The sequence below is a fragment of the Somniosus microcephalus genome, chromosome 12 (genome assembly GCF_052327205.1).
Source record: "Somniosus microcephalus isolate GS21.2 chromosome 12, FLI_Smic_1.0, whole genome shotgun sequence".
NCBI lineage: Eukaryota > Metazoa > Chordata > Chondrichthyes > Squaliformes > Somniosidae > Somniosus > Somniosus microcephalus.
In genome coordinates this window covers 131,864,179-131,878,146 of record NC_140998.1, presented here as the reverse complement: position 1 = coordinate 131,878,146, position 13,968 = coordinate 131,864,179, and the positions used below count along the sequence as shown (strand labels likewise).

Genomic DNA, 13,968 nt, shown 5'->3' with positions numbered 1-13,968 from the left:
GCAACTCGCCACCGACACCGGCTGCACCAGACCCGCCGAGGTGAGCAAAATCTCGGCCGAAGTGTTTGTGCAGTTGGGGAAAATCCAGGCTTTTGACTCTTCGCCTGAAATCTGAAGAATAACTACATCTAAAAAATCGAGTAAAATGTGAAATTGGTGCATTATATTATGTCTCCTTACTTTCCAGATAGAGTGGATATATCACTTTGTATCTGTTAATTAGCATTTCTTTATTATGTCATTCATATTATGGTGAGGCTGCAGTACTGTAGTGGTTATGTCACTGGACTAGTAATCCAGAGGCCTGGAATAATGATGTAGACAATGTGTGTTCAAACTCCACCATGGCAATTTGAGATTTGAACTCATATTTTTTTAAAAGCTGGTAGTGGATTGTCATAAAAACCCATCTGGCTCATTAATGCTCTTCAGGGAAGGAAACTTACCACCCTCACCCGATCTGGCCTATATGTGACTCCAGACCCACACCAATATTCAGTTGTAGCATTTTGCGACAAATGACTGCAGCGAAAGATAACGGTGGCCCACCACCAACTTCTAAGGGCAACTAGGGATGAGCAATAAATGCTAGGTTTGCAAATGATGCCCACATCCCAAGAATGAATACAAAAATGAATTCCAATGGTTGTGATGCATTACAGGCACAATGTGAACTTAATTATCTTGATCGGGTGCAGAATCATAGAAAGTTACAGCACGGAAGGAGGCCATTTCAGCCCATCCTGTCCATGCCGGCCAACAAAGAGCTACCCAGCCTAATCCCACTTCCCAGCTCTTGGTCCGTAGCCCTGCAGGTTACAGCATCCCAAGTGCACATCCAAGTACTTTGTAAATGTGGTTAGGGTTCCTGCCTCTACCACCCTTTCAGGCAGTGAGTTCCAGACCCTCACAACCCTCTGGGTGAAGAAATTTCCCCTCAAATCCCCTCTAAATCTTCCACCAATTACTTTAAATCTGTGCCCCCTGGTTTTTGATCCCTCTGCTAAGGGAAATAAGTCCTTTCTATCCACTTTATCTAGGCCCCTCATAATTTTATACACCTCAATAAGGTCTCCCCTCAGCCTCCTCTGTTCCAAGGAAAACAAACCCAGCCTATCCAGTCTTTCCTCATAGCTAAGATTCTCTACTCCCGGCAACACCCTTATAAATCTCCTCTGTACCCTCTCTAGTGCAATCACATCTTTCCTGTAATGTGGTGACCAGAACTGCACACAGTACTCTAGCTGAGGCCTAACTAGTGTTTTATACAGTTAAAGCATAACCCCCCTGCTCTTGTATTCTATGCCACGGCTAATAAAGGCAAGAATTCCGTATGCCTTCTTAACCACCTTATCTACCTGGCCTGCTACCTTCAGGGATCTGTGGACATGCACTCCAAGGTCCCTTTGTTCCTCTACACTACTCAGTGTCCTACCATTAATGTGTATTCCCTTTCCTTGTTAGCGCTCCCCAAATGCATTACCTCACACTTCTCCGGATTGAATTCCATTTGCCATTGTTCTGCCCACCTGACCAATTTATTGATATCTTCCTGCAGTCTACCGCTTCCTTCTTCAGTATCAACCACACAGCTGATTTTAGTATCATCTGCAAACTTCTTAATCATACCCCCTATATTCAAGCCTAGATCATTGATATATACCACAAAAAGCAAGGGACCTAGTACTGAGCCCTGCGGAACCCCACTGGAAATAGCCTTCCAGTCACAAAAACACCCATCAACCATTACCCTCTGCTTCCTGCCTCCAAGTCAATTTTGAATCCAACTTGACACTTTGCCCTGGATCCCATGGGCTTTTAACTTTGTGACCAGTCTGTCATGTGGAGCCTTATCAAAAGCCTTGCTAATGTTCATATACACTACATCAAATGCACTACCCTCATCTACCCTCCTTGTTACCTCCTCAAAAGTTCAATTAAGTTTGTCAGACACGACCTTCCCTTAACAAATCTGTGCTGACTATCCTTGATTAATCCGTGTCTTTCTAAATGAAGATTGATCCTGTCCTTCAGAATTCTTTCCAATAATTTTCCCACCACCAAGGTTAGGCTGACTGACCTGTAATTAATCTGTCTATCCTTTTCTCCCTTTTTAAACAAGGGTACCCCATTAGCAGTTCTCCAGTCCTCCGGCACCACACCTGAAGCCAGAGAGGATTGGAAAATGATGGTCAGGGCCTCTGCTATTTCCTCTTTCACTTCGCTTAACAGCCTGGGATACATTTCATCCGGGCCTGGGGATTTATCCACTTTTAAAGCTGCTAAACCCCTTAATACTTCCTCTCTCACTATGTTTATTTCATCTAATATTTCACACTCCTCCCCCCGATAGCAATGTCTGCTTCGCCCCTCTCCTTTGTGAAAATAGATGCAAAGTATTCATTAAGAACCCTACTGACGTCTCCCGCCTCCACACACAGATTACCCTCATGATCTCTAATAGGCCCTACCCTTCCTTTAGTTATCGTCTTACTCTTAATATATTTATAAAACATCTTTGGGTTTTCCTTGATTTTACTTGTCAAGAATTTTTCATGCTCTCTCTTTGCTTTCCTAATATCCTTTTTAATTGCACCCCTGCACTTTCTGTACTCCTCTAAAGATTCTGGCGTATTTAGCCCTCAGTATCTGTCATACGCCTCCCTTTTTTCTTTATCCTACCCTGTATGTCTCTAGACATCCAGGGGGCTCTAGATTTGTTAGTCCCACCTTTTTTCTTTAAGGGCACATATTTGGTCTGAACCTTCCGGATCTCCTCCTTGAATGCCTCCCACTGCTCTGACACTGATTTCCCTTCAAGTAGCTGTTTCCAGTCCACTATGGCTAAATCCCCTCTGAGCTTAGCAAAATTTGCTTTTCCCTAATTTAGAATTTTTATTCCTCGTCTATCCTTGTCCTTTTTCATAACTACCTTAAATCTAACAGAATTATGGTCACTAGCACCAAAATGCTCTCCCACTGATACGCCTTCTACCTGCCCAGCATCATTCCCTAAAACTAAGTCCAGAATGGCCCCCTCTCTTGTTGGGCTTGCTACATACTGGCTAAAAAAGTTCTCAAACAGTTTGATCTATTTATCTATTTGTTTCTTTCTTGTATATTTTCTAGATGATTACCATAATCTCCATTTAGAATGCCTAACCACAAAATAAAGTAGAGTATCAATTATTAAGCCCTAAAAATTTCAGAGATGCCACAGAAGCAAACCTTTCTCCAGATATCAGATGCATTCACTTAATCTGCCAATTGCTTCCCAGCAGCCAGTTTGGCTCTATACAGAATGTGAATTTGCCCTCCTGTATTTTCAGTATATTATTCAAATATCTATTTGAATGGAAGTGTCCACGTTTGCATATTTCCTAAAGCTTACATATTTATTTATACCTAATGGACCATTTCCAGAAATAAGCACTTTCTACAATAATCTCTCAATTGTGGTAGAGAAGGTTAACCTCTACATTGATACAAGTAGGACATAGGAACAGGAGTAGGCCTGAAGAGCCTGTTCTGCCATTCAATTAGATCATGGGTTATCTGTATCTTAACTCCATCTACCCGCCTTAGTTCCATAACCCTTAATACCCTTGCATAACAAAAATCTATCAATCTCAGTTTTGAAATTTTCAATTGACCTAGCCTCACCAGCTTATTAGAATCATAGAAATTTATGGCACAGAAGGAGGCCATTCGGCCCATTGTGTCTGTGCCGGTCGAAAAGAGCTATCCACCCTAATCAAAAGCAATTCTGACTAAGTTTTGATAAACAGCCACAGACTGCGAGTGAAGGTTAAATTGCTAAAAAAAAATTATGATGCTAAGTGGAAATTAGAATTTGCTTACCAAAACTAATTGCAACGATATTTAAAAAATAATTAGAATGAGGAGATAAAATGAGAGAGATCATGGAGATAAGTGTAACCGTTTTTGCGGTGGCCACTTTCCTATGGCCCCTGCCGCAATCGCCAATTATTGTAAGTGGTTTCGCCCCACCCGTAGCGAGCACGCAAACCCCCTTACTACAAGTTCTGGACGATAGGGATTACTGAGGACAGATTTGAAAACGGACAGCGTTTTCGGGCTCACCCGTACAGTGTTTATTAAGGTTAACAAAAACCACTCCACTCGCATACAGTACGAGCAGTGTGAACACAACAGTACAGTTTAAAACAGTACAACCCTGACTTGTCCAACAAGCCCCTGCCGTGCTGACTTACCATGGCCTAAAAACACCCTCCCATGAACTAAATTATCACAGCACCCTTCCAACGCTAAACCCCCTCTGGTTTGGTAGGAACATACAGGCACCCGCTCACACAGCTAAGTGATCTTGTGGGTGTGTAGGCTTGGCAATGCTCACCTAGATTGCCAATTTTATCTTGCTTGCAGCTTCCTCCTGTACATCTCGGCTACCTGGTTCCGTACCGGCCTTGCGGCATGCGAGTCCCAGCCTTAGTCGAAGTCCATCTTGGTTGGAAGAGCAAGGCTCCGCTCCTCTTGACGTTCCATTGTGTGGAGGGCAGGAGAGAGAGAGCTATCCAAACTGTTCTCTGATATACCCTCCAATACACAGACCACTGTCTGTGATTTTAATGGACACATGGCCTCAGGGAAATGGTTTCCAGGCTTCCTCCCAGGTTTGGATTGTTTTGAATTCATTTCGATCTTCCAGCCGATTAACTTAACAAACTCATCTTGACCAGAAACAATGAGTCGCCAGCCTTGTTATTCAAGACTTGGGAGTGGGCCTCTCGGGCCATTGTTCCCAAGGACAGTTCGTTTCCATATGAATGCAACCTGGTTACGTGAACCACCTTCAGCTTGAGTGGTTTTTCACTGCTTCCCCCCCCCCCCCAAACAGCCTGTCCAGTTTTTAATAAGGGTATATGTTCATAATCTAAAAATCCATGGAGTCTGCGCCGACTGCTACAGGCCTCCCTTTGATATTTCAACTTTTCCCGAACAGAAATATCACCAAAAGTTCTGTCATCTTCCGCTGCGGGAGGCGCACTGTATATCCCAACCAAACCGTACATCAAATTTTACCCCAGGGTCCTGTATCTCACACTTTATACAACAAATCACATCACAGTTACAGGTATATATACAAACAGACAGTCAACTCCGGGGCTATTCTTTAATCAAAGCTTGCCACCGGTTTCGGAGAGTTTTACTTCACTTTCTGCATGACAACCGGAGAAGGTAAAACACTAACACACATGGAACTACTACAATCACATGAGAAATCACACAAATCCATGGGGGAATCTCGATATTCAGACTGATGTCCCACCATGGCGGAGAAACCAATTCTTTTATCTCATTCCCCATTTCCCTGTTCCGTTGCTCAAGGGTATAGAAATGCTTTTGGGAGAGTTCAACTTCCTTTATTAATTTAGTGAGGTGTTCGGGCAGAGGAGGAATTTCATACTCGAACTGTGTTATGTATTGCTGCAGGTCCTGTACCATGTCATTCACTGTGAGGTGTACCGTGGTGGACTCTGGAATGAGAATGATGCGCTCTTGAGCCACCTGAACTTCTGTGTGGGGTTTGAAGCAGAAAGTCTTATCGGTGACCGGGCACCAAGTGTCGTTGTGTACCCGGTACTGGTCCATGCTTGTTGGGATGCAGCACGTCCCTCTGCCCGCATATGCTACCTGGGGTGGAATGTGGCTTTGGGCCATCACATCCATGGTGCAATTAATGGGCTCCGCACCCTCTGATTCAAACCCGCATAGCGGCCGATTAAACGCATTCAAATGCTGAGGACACAACACCACGTGCGCACCCCTGCTCTGGCATCCATTGAGGTCAGTGCCGGTCATGGCGTTCTCCCACTTTACAACAAACGGTGGGGCCCCGTGATGTCGCACGTGCACCCCGTCCCTTAGGACTCCAATATTCTCTACTCGGTATACCGGCGCTGGTCGCGGTGACCCGCCCATTACCGGCATCTGGAGTACAATCCCCATTACAGTGTGGTTGGACTGGCCCCAGTCAACTGGGACCGGGTATGCCTCTGACGCCAGTCGGAGTTGGCACGGGCTCATTAAATTTTCATACGGGCTGAGCACAGTGAGGTGCCGGTTGCTAACCCACGAAGGGACGTGACCTTGCTGTGGGTCCTTCAAATTACTGCGCCCTTCGTTCAGCAGCCACGCACCGTACAACACACACGCATCGTTTTTCACTGCCTGCGCCGAGGCATTCTGATCCTCCCTGATCAAACTATTGATCGTCTGAGCGTGTGCCTCCAGCTCGGCTATGACTTCCTTTAAATGTATCGTCATAGCCTGATCCTCCCGTAACTCCGACCCCTCTAGCTCATTACCCTCCCGCAGTATCTTTCGCAACTGTGCATCGTCCATACTGTTGGTAATGGACGTGATCGTGCTGAATTCTGTAGCCGCATCATTAAATACCCCCCGTCTATATCTCCCTGAACCAACGCGATAGTTTACCGTTAAATCGTACAGACTTTCCCGATTCACATCCCCGTAACTTAATTCATAAAATTGTCGGAACATTTCCTTCAACGGGGCCTCATATAATTTTTCCGTTTCTACCGGACACCACCGGGGCAGCTGTACCCGGGTTAACTTTAGAATGACTGACGCGTCTTCGTAGTGAACGTCTTGTTCAAGATCTTGCCGGTCGGGACTAACACTAACCCATTCCTCGGTCCCGGTGTGGTGGCAGGGCAACTAATCTGTGTTTCCTGTACCGGTGGGGCTGTGGGCAGGGGCTTCCTCTCGTGTGCTACCAGTTCCGTGGAATTTACTGTGTTGGGTGGGTCTGGGATCACGCAGGAATCCCCACTCTGATCCCATCCGATCCCAGCCCCAGAATCCTACCATCGCCGCAAGAAGGCAATCGACACACCCGCCAGGCAGACCCGTTCCGACCCCCGCATACACACATAAATTCCCTGTTCCTCTTTTCACCATTTATTCCAGCACACTTCTACTCTCCCTCTCGCCCCCGTAATCTGTCGGTACATATCGTCCCCCAGTTTCTCCCAGTCCGTGGATCTGTTACCCTTGGCCTGGTCCAACTTCCTTAACCACCACCACCGTCCCAAGGGAATGTGTCCCTCACATCTTAGACAGACGCGTTTCCCCTCGGTCACCCTAACCCGTGTGGCTGTGACCTGCAGTTTGGGACACGGTATGGAAGCTTCTCCATACATGAAACCCTCGCTGCCGGAGTAGCGAGTCGAGTTCGATCCCAGCCACCCTGGCCACCTTCCCTCATGGAAGTAAGTGGCCATTCCATCCGTGTCCCCTGTCCTATGCCCTTGTGTCATGGTAGGCCCATTCCCTCCTGTGCAGCCGTAGAGGAAGGACACCTCGGTGTCTCCTCTTTCCATGCTGCCAGTCCTGATCATCATTAGGAATGGAAGTACGATATCCATATTCCCTTGTTCCTCCGACCTCCATTGGTTCCCTGCCAAAACAAAAGCAAAACAGTTCCGTTCTGTGAGAGGGTTTTCTTCCACGGATCTGGTTTTGGTTATTTACAAAATATTTACAGTGTTCCCTGCCACATTAATGAGTGCCCCATTTAACACCTCTCCTGTCGGGGCCTCTTGCGGCTCGCGGTCGGCAAGTAGGGCATCGTCCACAGCACCCTAGGCCGTGGGACCCGGCTGCTCCTCCTTACCGCCCCGTCCTCCGGGTCATCATCGTCCCACACCATGGGAGGAAGACCCGCGTCCACCAGGCTCATGACTGTGCCCTGGTGCCTCTTGACCTTTGTTTTCCCCTCCTCGGGGTTAAACAACTTGCACTGGTTTACATGAAATCATTTTGTGCATTTTGGGAGTTTTACTGCATATACCATGGGGCTCGCTTTATCCATGATATTATAAGGTCCCATGTACAGCGGCTCGAACACCCCTACTCGGGCGTAATAACGGACCATTACCAGGTCTCCCACCTCCCACTCGTGGGTTCTCTGGAGTTCTAACAGCAGCCAATTTTTCTGGTGCTGGCTCCACAGGTTACTGGCTGCTTGCCAGTGAATCTGTTTTAAAGTCTCGTACAGATTCTGGACAAACCTGTCCCGTTTTAGCTCCCTGACCTACGCTTCGGTGAGGACCGGCACCAACACATGGGTTGGGGTGCGCATAATCCTCCCAGTCATAAGCTCGTGTGGGGAGTACCCTGTGCTTCTGGAGGGGCTGGCCTGGACACCCATTAAGACTAGAGGCAAGACCTTGTCCCATCTCTGCGGGAACGGGCTTATCTCCTTCCTCAGCCTTTCTTTCAGTGTCCGGTTCATGTGCTCCACAATCCCCGATGACGGGGGGGTTGTGAGCCACATGCCACTTCCCTTGTATTCCCAAGAGTTTTAAGGTGGCCTGCATCATCTGCCCCGTGAAATGGCTCCCTTGGTCAGACTCCACGACCTGTGGCAGCCCCCACCGGGAGAACACTTCCCTCACCAGGATTCTAGCTGTTGCTAGTGCTGTGGCTGCTCAGCAGGGGAAGGCTTCCACCCACTTGGAAAATACGTCCACCAGGACTAAACAATACTTATTGCCTGCTTTAGTGGTGGGCAGTGGTCCGATGAAATCGACCTGCAGGGACCGCCACGGCCTCTCTACCATCCTGGTGTGTCCTATGGGGGCTTTCCTGCGCTGCGGATCAGGGTTATTGGCTGCGCACACCAAACAGTGCCCACAGAAAACTCGGACATCCTCCCTGAGCTGGGGCCACCACCCTGTCTCCTCTACCCTTTGCCAGGTAGTTTCCGGCCCTGGGTGTCCCGCCCCCGAACCCCTGCGGGCCAACTGGAGGAACTCCTCCCGGTGCTGCGCTGGGACTACCCACCGATCCCCTATGAAAAGCATCCCCTTTTTGATACTAATGTCTGCTGCCCCGAACGGACCTTCTATGGACTCCCCATTCTCTCTTTTCCAGGACAACTTTAAGGACGGGATCCTGGGCTTGGACCTGCTTTAAGTCCGGGGCCAAAGCTGCCCCGTGTGCCTCCCTTGTCCCGGATTGCAGCTACCGGACCTGCTTTGTACGGATCCCAGAATACTCCTTCCCTGGCCCCCTGTTTGGCCAACTTGTCTGCCTTTTGGTTGCCCTCCCACTTGAATGGGCTTTAACTTTGTGAATATAGTGATCTCCCCAGGTGCCTGTGGCCTCCAAAATTTTACCTAGCAGCGGTGCTGTTGCTAGGGGCTTCCCATCTACGGACTTGAATCCGCGCCTGGCCCAGATTGCCAAGTATTCCGTGCATGAGTTGCACGTGAACATAGAGTCCGAGCAAATGGTGTAGGGGGTGGGGAACTCGTCGGGGTGGGTGACCACGTACGCCACCGCCGTCAGTTCGGCGTGCTGAGTGCTCAGGGTGTTGGGGAGTTTAATGGCCTTCGCTATTTTAGCCGTAGGGTCATAGATTCTGCACCCGTTGAGACTCTCCCCCTTCACAACCGAACTGGACCTGTCTATATAGATGTCCCGGCCCGTCGGGTGTATCCCGGCCCGGAATCCTTCATCTACATCCCACACCCCTTCTACCGTACACGTGTGGGCCGTCCCTGGGTAAATCATGTTGGCTGCTAGCTTTGGCTCGGTCAACCCCTGCACTCTCAAGTTAATCTGCGAGAGCAATAAAGCCCAGCGAGCAATGCGAGCACTGCTCACTGTCCCATCCTTTATTCTCCCATCCAACAACATCTGAATGGGGGCATGGTGGGTGAGTAGTACTATCAGGGATGATCCCATAAAGAGCTGTGAGCGCTTTATGGCCCAATGCGTCGCCAGGAGATGCCTCTCGCAGTTGTAATATCCCCGTTCTACCTCGGTGAGAACCCTAGATGAGTAGACCACGGGCCGTAGCTTGCCGTGTCACTCCTGGAGCAACACTGCGCTCAAGCTATCCCCGCTGGCTGCTACCTCTAAGAAGAATTCTTCCCCACCGTTAATGGTTGTCAATGCGGGTGCCGTCTGCAAATCCACTTTGAGGCGAGTGAACTCTTCCTGGCAGTTCTGATCCCACTCCCACTCGACTCCCTTGCGGAAGAGCCGAAGCAGAGTGGCTGCCGTGGCTGCGTAACCCTCTATGAAGTCCCGGCAGTACCCTGTGAGTCCCAGAAAAGACTTTACCCTGGTCACATTCTTGGGGGTTGGTAGTGCCTGTACTGCCTTCCTCCTAGCCTCGTCTATGACCCTTTCACCAGCCCTTACAGTCAGCCTGAGGAATTTGACTTCTTCCTGGCCAATCTGGGCTTTCTTGGAGTTGACCTTGAACCCCGCCTCCTGCAACAGCTTTAGCAGCTCGTCCAGCAGTGGCCCATGGTTCTCCCCCTCTGCAGAGAACAAAAGCAGGTCGTCCACATACTGGATTAACTGGTGGGGTCGGCTGAAGCCTTTTAATGCGTCTGCCGTGCATTGGTGGAATATGGAGGGGCTGTTGTGGAACCCCTGGGGAAGGCATGTCCATGTATACTGCTGCCCTTTAAAAGTGAATGCAAACTTGTATTGGTCTTCCCATCTGAGGGGAATCAACCAAAACCTGTTGGAGATATCCAGCACTGTGAATGTGGTTGCGGTTGCTGGAATGCTCCCTATCAGATCAGCGACAGCTGCGACTGTGGGCGCGCAAGCTGGGATGTTCTTATTGAGGACCCGATAGTCCACGGTGGCTCTCCACAACTGGTCGAGTTTCTTCACCGGCCAGAGTGGTGATGTCAAGTGGGTGGCTATTAGTCTCAACACCCGCTGTTTTACCAGGGATCCCAGTGCCGTCTCCAAGTCGGCTTCTGCCTCCCAGGGGAAACTACACTGCTTTTGTGGCCGTGACATGGGGTCCCCTTGCACCCGAACCTCTACCCCGGTCACCCTGCCACAATCGTGTTTATGGGTGGCGAATGCGGCGAGGTTGTCCCGCACATTTGCCTGGTACTGGGCTGAGGCGCTACTAACCAACTGTTCCAGGTCTTAACTCCCTTTGGGTTTCATGGTGCATACATTAACCCCTCCTCCCTTATCTCTGGGGATCACTATCACCTCCTCTGTCTTGTCCGAGACCACTGCCCCCCATAGGCAGTGATTCCTCAGGCCCACAATGACCTGGTTGGCTAACATGAAATCAGCCCCGAGGACTCCCCACCCTGGTTGCTCCCATTTCATTAGCACGCACTTCCATGTGTTGTGGAGGGATCCTAGCTCTATTCTCAGGGGTTTGGACGTTGCCCCCGCCTGCTCGTTCCCTGTGAATCCCATTAGGCTAAATGGGACCTTGTTAGACCAGGGTGAATTGGTTGGGTCTTCTGAATGGACCACCATGCTGGAAGCTCCGGTGTCCACCAAATATCTCCCCTGCACCGTCTCCACCCCCATCTTAACACAGGGCCTGTCCCACTCATCATAAGTGAATGGACACAGGTACTCAGGCTGGGCGCATTCTAGTCAGGAGGAAGGCGGACATGTGGGTGCGGTCAGCGTTATTCTGCTCACGGCAGCGTCTAGCCTTCCTTTGTCCTTCCCCAGCACCGTCGAAGGGCGGCCATCAGAACATCAAATGGTTCATTGGTCGCCTCCTTCGCCTCGGTGACCTGGGGTTTTTGCACGGGACGACACCCTTGGCCGGACCCCCTCTTTTGGGCCGGGCAATCCCGCCTCCAGTGTCCCATCTTCCCACACTTGAAACAAGTCTTAGACTTGTCGGTGGTTACCCCCTTCCTGACGCCATTCCTTCCTATCCCCCTTACTGGCCTTCATCTCATGTACCCTCCCCTTGTGTTTGACCTGCTCCCCGGAACCGGCCCTAAAAGCTAAGCCCAATTTCCAGAGCACACCTGCCTCCGTGTTCGCAAGGTCCTCGGAGTCAAACCATGCTTCTGCCTTGGCTTTAATCCGTGGCAGGCTGTTTGCTACCAGGGTCCTGAGCCAGTGATTTCTGGGGACCCCCATCAGTCTGGCTCACCTCCAGGGTCACCCAATCTGGGGAGACCAAACGCAGATTGGGTGACCGCTTTGTGGAACACCTCAGTTCAGTCCGTAAGGGTGGCACTGAGTTTCTGGTTGCCTGTCATTTCAATTCACCATTCCATTCCCACTCAGACCTCACCGCCTGCGGCCTCTTGCATTGTTCCACGGAAGCTCAGCATAAGCTCGAGGAACAGCACCTCATCTTCCGATTAGGCACTTTACAGTCTTCCGGACTCAATATCGAGTTCAACAATTTCAGATCATAACCTCGGCCCCTATTATATTTTCACTTTTTTTTTTATCCACACTTTTCCTTTTTTTTCTCTCTCCCACATGGCAGCTGTCTTTCACTCTGCCAGCGCATTTCACACTTCATCTAGAGCCATCCTTTGTTTCTTTACCTGTCCTATTACCATCTCATCTCACCTTGAATATCTCTTAATGTCTCTTTCATCCCCTCCCCCATTTCCCAGCCCCCAAACTGCCTTTTAAACTGTTTCATTTCCTGCCTATTTTTCTCATTCTGAAGAAGGGTTTCGACCTGAAACGTTGACTCTATTTCTCTCTCCACGGATGTTGCCTGGCCTGCTGAGTTTTTCCAGTGTCTTCTGTTGTTATTTCATTGACCATTACTCTTTGTTTCCTGCCACTGAGCCAATTTTGGATCTAACTTGCCACTTTCCCTTGCTACTTTTTTGACCAACCTGCCATGTGTGACCTTGTCAAAGGCCTTGCTAAAATCCATGTAGAGTACATCAAATGCACTACCCTCATCGACCCTCCTCATTACCTCCTCAAAAAATTCAATCAAGTTAGTCAGACACGACCTTCCCTTAACAAATCCATGCTGACTGTCCTTGATTAATCCGTAACTTTCTAAATGATGATTTATACAGTCCCTCAGAATTTTTTCCAATAATTTTCCCAGCACCAAGGTTAGGCTGATTGGCCTGTAATTATTTGGTCTATCCCTTGCTCCCTTTTTAAACAATGGCACATGTCCAGTCCTCTGGCACCATGGCTGTAGCCAGAGAGGATTGGAAAATGATGGCCAGAGTCTCTGCTATTTCCTCCCTTGCCTCTCTTAACAGCCTGAGATACATTTCAGTCAGGCCTGGTGATTTATCTACTTTCAAAGATGCTAAATCTCTTAATACTTCCTCTCTCGCTATGTTTATCCCATCTAATATTTCACATTTCTTCTCCTTAAGTACAATATCTGCATCGTCCCTCTCTTCTGTGAAGACAGACTTGAAGTATTCATTAAGAACCATACCCACGTATTCCACCTTCACATATAGGTTACCTTTTTGGTCTCTAATAGGCCCTACTCTTTCTTTAATTAATCTCTTGCTGTTAGTGTATTTATGAAACATCTTTGGGTTTTCCTTGATTTTACTTGCTAATATTTTTCATGCCCTCTCTTTGCTTTTTGTGGGAGAGAGTTCCAGATTTCCACTACATATTGTGCGAAAAATTTCTTCCTGACATTACCCCATCAGGAAAAGTTGGACATCTTTTGCATGAAGAATTTGGAGGAGGGGCATGTAGCCCTTTAAAAAAGGTATGCATTCTCTTATTTTTATTCTTTGATTGATTGCTTGCCACTGCCCCCAGGGCACACGTCTCCTGTGGCTGAGAGGACAGGATGCTCCCAGGCTGCCAGTAAAGCATCTCTTAGCTATTCTCCAAGAGAGTGAGAGTGTCTCAGTAAAGATTTCCCAATTAGTTTTTCACAAGGACAATCCTGCCTGAAGTTGAGACGGTGGAATAAGGGATTGAACTTGTATCCCATCACTCCATAGTTTAAACACACTGATACTCCCAAACACTGTGCTGTCATGACAAGAAGCATCTTTGTATTAATTTGATTGTTGTGCTTTTCTGCAGCTTCAATATTGGTGTAAGACTTCCTCTGGTTGTTATGTGTGGTGATATGTAAATGAACGCAGGAAGATTTCAGGGCAGATTTTTCTCTTAATTTGCTTGGGCATGAAGAAT

General features: G+C 48.5%; 1 pseudogene; it reads right to left on the bottom strand.

Moving 5' to 3' along the window:
- Nucleotides 1-5,193: 5,193 nt before the first annotated feature.
- LOC147109533 (uncharacterized) lies at nucleotides 5,194-6,407 on the bottom strand (annotated as a pseudogene).
- Between the last annotated feature and the right edge of the window lie 7,561 nt (nucleotides 6,408-13,968).